The sequence below is a fragment of the Clytia hemisphaerica genome, unplaced genomic scaffold (assembly GCF_902728285.1).
Source record: "Clytia hemisphaerica strain Z4C2 unplaced genomic scaffold, Clytia hemisphaerica genome assembly, whole genome shotgun sequence".
NCBI lineage: Eukaryota > Metazoa > Cnidaria > Hydrozoa > Leptothecata > Clytiidae > Clytia > Clytia hemisphaerica.
Genome location: NW_027104060.1, coordinates 1,140,123 through 1,152,884, shown reverse-complemented (window position 1 = coordinate 1,152,884; position 12,762 = coordinate 1,140,123). Strand labels below are relative to the sequence as shown.

Below are 12,762 nucleotides of genomic sequence, written 5' to 3'. Positions count from 1 at the left end.
CATGTACAAAATAATCTACCTAAGTTCTTTTTAAACTACCTTAGATACTCTCCTGTACACGAGGGTACAAGACAGTCACCAAAGAAACTTGAACCACTAACAACTAATACGGTAAAGTATGGCTCTTACAGTGCAGCTTCCCTAATAACTAAGGACTTGAACAAACTCCATACCAAGGTTTTGATTCAAGACTTTTATAAGAAATGCTCTAAGCAAACTCTTAAAAAACATTTACATCATTTCATTTTAACTAAACTTGCATCTGAATAAACTCTGGTTATTTTACTTTCCTCTTTTCTTTGTTCTTCTTTATTTTTTTGGTCTTTTCTTTATTATTATTATTATTATTGTTTTCTTTCTCTTCCTCTGGTCTGAACTTAGCAACTCATCAACTTTAGTAGTGAATGCTAAACCAAGGTTACTCCGTGGACACTAGTTTGTTGGAACTACCTTTGTTGTCTTCCTTCCGTTTCTCATTTACTCCTCGTATAGTATGAAAAATATATCAATTCTGGTTTATCATAGCATAGAGATGTTTTTACAACTTGTGCTATATTTTTAAACGTATATTACCACTATGTTCATATTTCACATCCACTAGTACATTTTATCTAGGATGAGACTATTGGTAAATATATAATCTATCTATAGTTCTATCATAGTCGAAGGCTGAAAAATCTTCTGGAGAGTTGGTATCTACTACTCTAACTTGGGACTAAAAAAACATGGGATGGCAATAGACCTTTTTTTAAAGAGGCAGCTATGTTGAATAATTATGTACTCCAGCATAAAAACAATGATACAGCCATGCATAATTACTGTATCATGCATATTTTAAAAATTATGCATGGCTGTATTATTGTTTTTGTGCTGGAGTACATAATTATTCAACATATCTGCCTCTTTAAAAAAAGGTCTATTCGACCACCATTTCACGGAACCTCTAAAGTCATTTGATTTGAGTTAATGAACAGCGTATTAAAAAATACATGATTTCTCTTTCGCACTGAGTAGGCTTTTAAATCGAAATATGAGAAAAATTCTGTAGTGAAACACACGCAAATGGCTGGAAGGAAAAAGTTATTTGTTAATCCCATCGGGCGATAGATGGTTAGGTGGTGGGCATTCTCTAATTCTCCAACACCTGCGTTTGGTTTGGGAACGCGAAACACGAACAGGAACTACCAATGTCTAAACTTTTCAATATATCTCCAGTACTAACAGATTTTTTGAAATTCTGCAAAAAGGTCCAAGTTCCTGAATAGTTTTAATAGGTTCTGTGAAAAAATCATAACCATCAGTAAAATACTCGTTCATCTATTTAAGATTGAAGACAAAGACAATTGAAGACAATTGACAATTGAAGACTTTGCGAATTTGCGAAGAAAAATAAACCTTGAGCACAAAAACTGCTTTTTTAAACACTTTTTTCAACCGAAAAACAAATAACTTTTATAGACTTATCTTCCCCAAACATTGAAGAAGCCTCTACTAATTAAAGTAAATGAGATAAGATAAGATAAAGCCTTAAAATCAATAGAGTTTACAACCTTTCGTCCAAAGCAAAAGACATTTTTTTCTCGCCGCCATCTTGTTTTAAAATGAGAATTATTTTTCGGTTCCAGTTCCAATTTTTTTCATCCAATCAGATCGCACGATTTCACTTTCGCTTTCTCTAGTCCAATAACACTGCAGGATTTGAGCATAGAGTGCAGAGGGGTTGAAGCCCCCCGGGCATAGTGTGCAAGGGGGTTCCAGGTCCCACCTAAAAAAGCAGGTCCCACCTAACCCTAAATTTCCCACCTCCAATCCAGACTCCCAGATCCCAGCTAAAACTACTATCCCCATGAAAAATTATACTAATACGAAGAAGGTAAACAAAAATTATTGTCCATGATAGGAAGATGCTAACGTATTACAAACACATTGCCATGCTAATGCTTATATATTGCCAAACACTGCAATGGTTGTACTTGATCTGTTTTCGACAATACAATTGGCTTCTCAAGATAAGAAAGGGTAAAAGAAAACATTCTGGAAAATATTTTATGATATAGGGGGGGGGTGGATACTAAAATCTAGGATATCATGATGTTTAGTGATGTGGTGGTATACTTAAAACACTTTAAATTCTTTTAGTACCATTGGGTACCAAAATAGTAAAAGGGTGGTATAGAGACTAAAATTTCAGAACTTTTTTAGTAGATTGGTACTAAAATTAGTAATTAGTAATAATCTTTTTATGATTTTTTCAGAATTTTTGCAATTTTTCGAAAAATAAAAATATTCTCATTATAAGAAAATTTCCCAAGTTCAATTATGTTTGCATTCAATCAAATATCTTTAATGTTTGCTCAATTCATAAGCAGCATTATTTAATAGATTTTTGAGGAAAATAGATATATCATCTTGCATAAAATCAGCACTCGCTGATTGGTTCTGAGAAGACAAAATTTGTCTCGAAAATACCAAAATTGGGTGGTCTTTGTGTCCTATTGTCTTTAAAATATTTAATCCAAGGACTGGCAAGGGTACTAAAATACCACTTGTCAAAATTAAGGTGGTGGTATACAAGAAATTCTCCAAAATACTTTAGTATGATTCACCGAGATTTTAGTACTGATCCCTCCCCTGAATAAATTACAGTATAATAATAAAAAAGAGAAAAGCTTAGAACTAGCTTAAAAATTAACTCCCATCTTAACTTGTTTCTCCCACCTAGAACCTGAAAATTTCCAAATCCCACCTAGAAATTTCCGACCCAAAACAGCAAACCCCCCACTATCCTGGGGGGGGGGGGTGTGCACACTATGCCCCCCTGAAGGTTCAGCCCCCCTGAGATTTAGCCCCCACCAAAATTCGAAATAGACAGCCCCCCTACCAAAATACCGGGTGCGCCACAAAAAAGTTTCTCTCTTTGAAAATAATTTTCTCGAAAGCTAAAAATTTTAAAAGAACCATTCCTCTTTCATTGGAAAGAAGAAAGATAAACTTAAATTCTGATGGGTCATTTATCAAATTCGATTCATTAGATCAAAAGTTATGCTCAATTGAATAAAAAATTTACTTTTGGAAAGTGCTCAAAAACGTTAAAAATCGACCTATCAAATTAAACAGAAGCATAATTACATGATACATCAGTATTTTCACTTCAGTCATTAAAAATCATAATCAGCTGTCTAAATGACCTTTTGTTATATAAAGGAAGATTGAATTTCAATGAAAAGAAGAAAATTCGTCGAAAAAGCCCAAAAATCTGGTAAAATTCATAAAAATACATCAAATATGGGTTTCGAGGTAGATTCAGTCTTACATAGACTTTATCCAGTCAAGCACCAAAAACCTGAGGAGAATTTCGGTAAAAGTAGATTAAATTGATTTTGATGAAGATTTTAAACCCTTTTGACCCTTCAGTTTCAAAATTTATGTGTTTCGTTACTGAAAAACGCTCCTAATCATGTAAAGGCTAATGCGATTGCCAAATTTAAAATAAAAATTTGATAGGTCGATTTTTAACGTTTTCGAGCACTTTCTGAAAAAGACTTTTTTATTCAATTGAGCATAACTTTTGATCTAATGAATCGAATTTAATAAATGACCCATCAAAATTTAAGTTTATCTTTCTTCTTTCCAATGAAAAAATAATGGTTCTTTTAAAGTTTTTAGATTTCGAGAAAATTAGTTTCAAAGAGAGAAACTTTTTTGTGGCGCACCCGGTACAAAAAAAAAATTTAATTTATGCTTAAAAATCTGAACAGCCATTGAAACCCTTCACGGATCCACGCTTTGGCTTATTACTTTTCTGAGTTTCTTTATTGTTCATCTATAACACAGAAGAGAAGTATAATACGGAAAATTTTACATAGAATATGAACTTCACAATAAATTTATTGGCCTTGTATAGCTAGAGTAAACTGTTATTTTGAAAAAAAGTGAGTAGAAGACAATTCTAATTTAAGAAAATTGTAAACACCACATGAAAATAGCTGCGTTCTTTATTTCTCATTCATTTCAATAAACAAACTTTATCACATATCACACACCCGCACGCACACACCACAATACAAAAAAAACAAAAATGTTAGAATGGAAAAAATTTCAAACAATGCAAGGTCTTCATTTTGCATGTCCACACAAGAGAAAGAGATACCAAATGTATGATGTCTTCTTTTGAAATTCTAATCAACAAACGTCAATAGTACGACTTCATTATTACACAAACAAAATACCAAAATGTACAAAGAAAAATTTTTTACTTCTTGGAAAAAGTTGTTAGGTTAGCCCCCAGTCAACAGACCTAAACAAATAGCCCCCCCTGAGTAAGTAGCCCCCCCCTGATTTTAGGGAAAAAGAGCCCCCAGCCAGGACTTTAGGTTCTAGCCCCCCCCCTAAGAGCCAGGGGGGTTGCATTCTATGTTGAGTCATGTGACATCTCTATTAAACAAGTAATACTTTAATGGACCTACCTATTTATAAAACGAATAATTAGAATTTAATGGAAGTAATGTATAATTTTGGGCATTGCCATTTTACATCATTGTGCAAGAAATCATGAAAATCTGTCGAGTATAAGTTGAAAAAATGAAGGAAAACCGTTTTACGCCGGTTTTCGGCTGTTCCGGCGATTTTTAAGGAGTTCCGGATTCAAAGGATGATTTTTTTGGAAATCAAACGATGCTAAAAAAACTAATGATAAAATCTCGAGAAAATCTCAAAAAACCGCTTTTTTCGGGATATTTCCGGCCGGAAAATTTTTTTTTTCGAAAATCGGGCTCCGTCACATTCGAGGGTTTATAGTAATGCACCTTTGTGCAAAAAATCAGAAAAATTGAATGAGCCAATCTCGAGAAAAGTTGGTAACTAACGAACGAACGAACGAACGAACGAACAAACTAACTAACTAACGAACACGGGTTAATTTATAGGACCTCCACCCCACCGGGGTAGGTCCAAAAACCCGTGCAAATTAAAATAGAAATACAGGGGGTCACACTGGGTCACAATACTGGCTACAGGAACTGAAAGCAAGCAATTAAGGCCAATATTTTTGGTTTTTCTGAAGGACAAAAGGTATAGGAAGCTTTACTGAAAGAGGGATAAGGCTGGGACAATCTATTTGAAAGATATGGACAAAAAAGGCACTGTTTTGGGTGATAATTAAGATTTTACTTAGAAACTTTTTAATTCTCTTCCCCCTGTCTCGCCCCCCCCCCTGATATGAGCAAGGGAACCATATGTTGGCCACCCCTACTGAAAATTTCAGATCAAAACAAACAATGAATTAATTCCTGTAACTCGAAGAAAATTGGAAAAAGCTGGGTTTGACTGTTTCTGATCCTAAAGTGCTATTTTTTGGTAAAAGCTATGCAATTTATGTTTGGATTTCTAGAAGGCTTAGCCATTCATTGTCAATATATTTTTTATTTGAAAGTAATCTCTTCATGAAATAAAAAGATATAGTCAAATCTTGTAGGGTCAGGGTTGCCAAAATCGATTTTCGCATTTCGCCATTTTACCCTACTCGCGTAGGTGCACGTGAAAGAAATATTTACAGAACAACAAAAGCCTTTTAGAAATTTGTTCTTAAAGACATTGCATATTCTGTTTTCATGCCACCAAGACGGAGTGCTCTCAGGTACCTAATAGCCGGGGGGTTGGAATAAGCAGGGGAGCTGGAAAAAATTTCAAAATTTAATAAGCGGGGGGGTTGGAATAAAAATGTCCTGGGTGGAAAATGTTTGAAAAGGAGGCAAATACAGCAGACAAAAAAGGGAACTTTCAAAAACATTTTCCCAAAAATTAATAAGCGGGGGGTTGGAATAAGAATGTCCTGGGTGGAAAATTTTCGAAAAATTAATTAGCGGGGGGGGGACGGCTATTAGGTACCCGAGAGTACACACATCAAACTTTCAAAACACACAAACTGAAAGCAGTAATTATGATATGAAGTCACACATTCAGCGGGTTCAAATCAATGTTTTGATTTGATCGTCTGACGGTTCTATTCCCAGGAGAATAATTTACTGTCAGCCGAATAAGGGATACCTATTTCTGTCCTTTGCAGGTGATTTTTCAGCTTGAGTTTATGTCTAATGTTATGGGTTTTTGAAGTGCTTGTTCTAAGAGATGAGCGAATTTGATTATTTCTAGTTTTCAAAAGAAGCAAATTTAATCTTTCTTCTACAAGATTACACTTTAATATAATGTCAATTATGCATGAAAGTTTTACATTAATACTTTCTTTTTGCATATGTTTTGCATACTTTCTAAGGTAACTTCACCACAGCAATTCGGCGTCCATAATTTTTGCATACAATTCAATATGGCGAATGGTGGCCCGCACGGGCCCGCACAGTTTCGGACCATTATTTCAGGCCAGATTTTCGAAAACTTGCTACAATTGCGCATGTAATTTCAGGACCCAATATTTATATTTTAAATTCCTTATTTTAGCAAACAAATTTAAAAATCTTCATCTTTATTTAAATATAAAAGTTAATCATCTATTTTCCAATTAAGTTAGGAAAATTATTAAAAAGAATGATTTGAATCTTACATAATATGGTCTTCTTTTTATTCTTTATCCCATTTATCCTGTTCCCTTTTCTCGTGGTCTTCTCCTATTCAAAGCAGAATTTTTCTGGATCGTTTTTTGTACTGTTATACAACTTTGTGAATCAAACTGGTATTTGGAACTTTGAATTTGTCTAATGAAAATATTTAACAATGGATGATGATAAACCAGGAAAGGAAAATAAAATTAAATTCTACTATTCATGGCCCGAACATGGTCCGAACAAAATGGTCGGGTTGATTCAAACAGGCCCGAGCCGAACATGTTCAGGCCATGCCGTCAGTCTGGGAAATCCTCTCAATTGCACGCTTATGTTCCGAGGCCGTAAGCGCGCAATTGCACGGTTATCAAAATGGCAGAATTTTTAAGCGTGTAATTACACGCTTATCGAAATTGTTCTGAAACGGGCGGTAAGCGTTAAGCAAGATTGACGGATGACAGCTTTTGCGGTAAGCGTGTAATTGCACGCTTTAAAATTTCCTATATTTTTGACACGTAATTCCTTCCGAAAGCTCTGTTGAATTTCAAAAGCCTAGGGCAGTTTTACTCAAAATTTATCGTAGAAGAAGATTCCGTAAAAATGGATTGCCCGTTAAACCATGCCTTCGCCCGAATTAGAGAATTCTGAACCCCTTGAAATCCCTAAGCAATTTCAACCTGGGCGGGAGCGGGCGTAAATTATAACCGTGCAATTACGCGCTTACGCTCTCGGAACATAAGCGTGTAATTGAGAGGATTTCCCAGACTGGCCGTGCCCGTGGCACAAGTGTTACGCGTAAGCCAAATCGCGTATTACGAACAACCTCTAAATTGCCGAGTACAGGAGAAAAAAAATCGAAATTCAAAATGGCGGCCAAGCCCACGCTGATAACTATCAAAAATCTTTGTTTTTCAATCAGCTATTGCAGCTCAATAAATCAATGAAATAAAAAGTAAACAAACCTTGAACCTTTCATGAATCCAAATAAATAAAGGTATTCATCTAAAGTGAAGATTACATTTCAAAATAAAACGATTTCCAAACCAACCTAAAGTCAGTGTCTGCCAACTAAAAATTTCTCTGCGGGTTCACTGGCAAGGAGTTACGACTTCAGACTTTAGATTCCAATTCTTGTATAGGCTGCAACTACACTGCGAGATGATCTGTATTACAAAGACTTCCAAATGGGTCCATAAGTTAAGAAAATGAGATTATCATAGAGCACGGGGGTTTAATAAAATTTTTAATTGAATTGAATTGAATTGAATATATTTTCGCTACAACACAGCAGGATAACCCCTTACAAAAAAAAAATAGATTTCTCTAATACAATGGGGAACCTAGAAGAAACTGAAAAATTATTACAGAACTAAAGAACAAATGAATAAACGATTATCATAATATTAATAGTGACACAAAATAATGAATATAAGAAATATTTTTACTTTTATTTTATGAAAATTTCTTTGAGTAGTTTTATCTATAAAGTTCTTCCTGTTACACGACCCACCCCCTCCCACCCTGGGAAAACACACTAAGCTCATGCACACACAATTACGCACACACACACACACACACACACACACACACACACACACACACAAAGATTATTCGTTTTCAGCTTTGTATTTGTCTAAATAGAATTTTGTAGCTAAAGATTTTAGTTCATCAGTATCAAGGTTGTGAAAATCAGTGTCAGGATGATTTATTAGTAACTCATTCCATTGTTTTGACGAAAGACGAGAGAAAGAGTTAAGTCCAAAATTTGTGGTTTTGACCGTTGAAAGTTTTAGTAGTTTAATAGCTTTGCCCCTGGTGCCAGTTTTGTGATCAATTTCATCAAAATTAAGTGTTGATAGGACATCAGATGGAAGATTACCCTGGAGGTATTTTTGAATAAATAAGATATTCATTACTTTCACCTGATCAAAGATTTTGAGTAATTTAAGTTCAGAAAACAGGGGAGTGGCAGAAGTTCTTGGTTCACTAAAGGTCATGAGTCTTAGTGCAGTGTTTTGAAGAGTAAGAATTCTATGTGTGACAGTATTGTCACACAGTCCCCAGAGTTGACTAGCATAGCGAACATGAGAAGCAAAAATTGCATGATAAATGTTTAGAAGGATGTGAATTGGAACATAGTGACGAAGTTTGGATATTGCCCCATTTGCCCTTCTCAATGTAGCAGCAACGAAAGAAGTATGAACCTTCCAGTTTAGATGATTGTCAAGGTGAACACCCAAATACTTCACACTCTTACTTGGTGATAGAATTTTCCCGCAAAGCTTAATTCTTGGAATACAGTCCATCTGTCTCCAAGGGGAACGAAAAATAACAAACTCAGTTTTGCTAGCATTCAAAGAAATTTTGTTGGCATTAAGCCAGCTGACTAAAACTCTGAGATCAGCATTAACCCTCCCACAAAGACTCCATACAGTTTTTGAAAAATTTAGTAAATGAGTATCATCAGCAAAATGATATGTTTCAGAGGTTCTTATACAGCGGTGAAGATCGTTTATATACAACAAGAACAGCAGAGGACCCAAGACTGAACCCTGAGGAACTCCATGATTAATAGATTTTAAAAGGGAATTTGAGCCTGAAAGAGAAACATACTGGGAGCGGTTAGTGAGGTAAGATCGGAACCAGTCATTAACAATGCCTCTGACTCCGTAGTGATCAAGTTTTTCAAGTAAGATTTCGTGATCAACTGTGTCGAAAGCCTTTTGTAGATCGACAAATACACCACAGGCAAACCCACCATTGTCAAGATAGTTTCGGATACGTTCGACAATATTAATGAGTGTATGCTCAGTAGAGTGAGCCTTACGAAAACCAAATTGTCGAGAGTAGATTTGATTATGGTTTTCAAGAAAATCAGAAAGACGTGAGTACATCACTTTCTCAAAAATTTTTTCAATGTTAGATAAGAGTGAAATTGGCCTATAATTAGAGACTTTTAGAAGAACCTTTGTGTTTGAAGACAGGCACAACTTTGGATATTTTGAGAGTAGAGGGAAAAATACCACTGAGAAAGGAGTAGTTTATCAGCGCCGATATTGGCACAGAAATATCAAGTCTTAAAAGTTTAAGGATTTTTATAGGAATACTATGAGGACCACTTGCTTTATTTAATGAGAAAGAGCCAATCACCTTCGCAATTTCTTGATTAGTGGTTGGTGCTAAGAGGATGGAATGCAGATTTGGATCTTTCATGAAACTGCTGAAGTGATTGTAAGAAGGCGGCATTTTTTCACGAATAGAATCAGCTATAGTAGTGAAGAAATCATTGAAGGAATTGGCTACTTTCTCAGGATCTGATGTCAAAGAGTCACCTGTGATGATTGAAATGGGTGATTCTGAGTTAGCCCTTGTTGAGATTATATCGCGAACACCAGACCAGACTTTTCTAGAGTTTTTAGAATGGAAATCAAAATATCTGATGTAGTGGTTTTTTTTACTACGTCTAGTCAAAGTGACTATCATATTTCGATACCTACGATATAATTCATAGAGTCGATCTTTGGACTCCTTAGTTTTAGCCTTAGCGTGTTTTGTTTGGTAGTGGTCACGTTTTTTTATTGACTTCAAAATTCCTGGCGTTATCCATGGTTTTGTTTTTGATCTAACTTGACGTTTGGTAAGTTTGACTGTGGGTAGATGTCTCTCTACAAGTACTTTCATTCTGTCATTAAAAATATTGAAACAGGAGTCTGGATTATGACCAAATCTCAAAAAAAGGGTGTCCCAATCAACTTCAAGAAAATCCAGAATAAATTCTTCTCGGTTGAAACGAGACCAGTCTTGCTGAAAAAAAGTATTATCTTCACCGGGAAACTTACCTTCAAATGATGGAAAGAGACAAAACTGGGGGAGATGATCTGATATGGAAAAGCATATGTTGCCAGATACAGTTCCATTATCAGATGGGCTAGAAATAATATTATCAATGAGAGTCCTTGAGTCCTCAGTTATTCTTGTTGGTAAAAGGATCTGTGGAAGTATAAGATTAGAATCGAGGATATCCATGAAGGACATTATTTCTGAATCATCCTCGCATTTTAAAAGATTAAGATTGAAGTCTCCAAGAAGGAGGAGTTGCTTTTTCTCAGAAGAAATTTTACTAAGCAGAGGTTTTAGAAAATCTTGATTGAAGCCAACCATTTTTGGATGGCGATATATAGTACCAACAATGATATTGGTACTGTTTGGTAGGATAATTTCAGCAAAGCATGATTCAAGACTACATGAAGAATAGCAAACTTGGTCTAGGTCTGTCCTAGGTTTGTAAGAGAAAGAGTGTGAAATATATAAGGCTACTCCACCTTTAGAAGATTCAGTTGGTGTAAAAAACTTTTCGTAACCTGGTATAGCAAAGTCCTCTTTTTTTTCGAGAGGACTTTCTGTTTCGGTGTCAACAAGGCTTTTGGTTTCTGAAATCCCTATGACACTAAATTTAGAATTGAGGAGGGCAAGCAAATCTTCAAGGTCGTCAAAATGTTTTGAAAGTGAAGCAATGTTCAGGTGAAAGGCAGAGAATTTAGATGGAGTGTTGGCTGCAAGCGATTTGAATTCATCGCAGTCAACATAACTACAGCTATGAGCTTGAAACTGAAATTCAAGCTCATCATCAATTTCGTCACTAAGGCTAGTGACGACCTTGTTGAGATCAGATATTAAGGATCGAAGTTTATCACTCATGTCACCAGGAGCATCACCATTAGAATTATTAATGTTTAATTCAACAGGAAAAGGAAGGGAGTAATTGATGCAATTCGGACAAAACCAGGTCCCAGAAAGGGAAAGGACTTCAAATTGTTTTAACGTGAGACCAGAGCATTTTCTTTGGTGGATCCAATGGTCACAAATATCACATTGGATTGAGTTACTCTTAGGTTCCAAATAAACGGGGGGGTTCGAATAAACGGGGGGGTTGGAAAATTTTCTAGATTTTAATAAACGGGGGGGACCTAATTGCCGGGGGGGTTGGAAATTGTACTTCTGAAACCCAAAAATAAGGTAAAAATAGGCTAAAATCAGGCTATTTAGAGCAAAATAAGAGGCCTTCCCCTTGACAGCTGAAAATATTCTTAGAGATTAATAAACGGGGGGGTCCTAATAAGGTCCGGGGGGGTTGGAAAATTTTCGAAAAATTAACAAGCGGGGGGGCCCGTTTATTTGGAACCTAAGAGTACATTTTTCACTGACATTCTTAGTACAAACTGAGCAAGGGAATATTTCAGGCATAGATTCTAAAAAACAGACACACTCGGGACACACAGCACAGGTCAGGCAGAGAATAAAAGGGATGGAAGAAACTTATACAAACAAAACTGACACAAATAGGTATAAAATAAAATAATCTAGATTTTTAAAGAAGAAAAAAGAACAAACCTCTGACAGGAAAGCAAAAAACCACGGAATTTGAAAAAGCACCACTGTCTTTGAATGAGAAAAACAACACTAGTGTACAGACCATAGCTAGCACACCATCTTGAAAAATCGTATTGGACAAAAGTGCTTAGCAACTGATTTGTTATGAAAAAAATTGTAAACTAATATGGCGGAGAAGTAAGAAATTGTTCGAAGACCCGAAGACATGCAAAAAATATGAAATAAGCTACTCAGTAGTTTCAATGTTATTATCTGGGTTGAAGAAATTGTTGTAATATTTTAGTAGATGGTCCTTATGCGAAACTTTGATTTTGGCATTGCTGTTTTCCTTGGCTGTGACAACCAAGGATTCATTTTGAAACTTGTAGGAAAAGATAAGGTTTTCTCTTTTTAACGAACGACACATCCAAGAAAGTTCTCTAAAGTGGTCGTTGAGATTTTCACTGATGTAGATTGGCAAGTCCGGTAGTTCAAGTTCATTAAAGTTGACATTTCCAAGTTTCTTTTTGTTTTTTAAACATTTTTCTGAGTTTTTTCTGTTCACAAACCTGACAATTGTTCTTTTTGTTTTGTTGTTTCTTGTTGGTGGAAGTCTGTGGCATGCCTCTATATCGTTCTTCGTTACTTTCACATCAATCTTTTCCAAATCTTAATTACTTTATCTTCCAGTTCTTCATCTCTTACATCATTGCATATGCCACTGACTTCCACATTATTTCGCCTTCCATATTGATTTTGCTTTTCTATGTTTATTGTTTGTTCCTTCTCACGTTGTTCTAGCTTGTTCACTTTATTTTTTAGATTTTCAACAGTTTTT

At 35.4% G+C, this 12,762-nt stretch overlaps 1 protein-coding gene across 2 annotated transcripts in view; it reads right to left on the bottom strand.

Moving 5' to 3' along the window:
* Positions 1 to 12,762, bottom strand: part of LOC136812437 (cilia- and flagella-associated protein 251-like) — a 68,286-nt gene that overhangs the window by 54,633 nt on the left and 891 nt on the right. The window contains exon 1 of one of the 2 annotated variants that reach the window (XM_067068935.1): positions 6,557 to 6,674. The exons of the other annotated variant lie outside the window; for it this stretch is intronic. The gene's annotated coding sequence lies outside the window, so the exon portion shown is untranslated. Of the gene's footprint in view, positions 1 to 6,556; positions 6,675 to 12,762 lie in introns of those variants that run through there. 2 annotated transcript variants of the gene reach the window in all.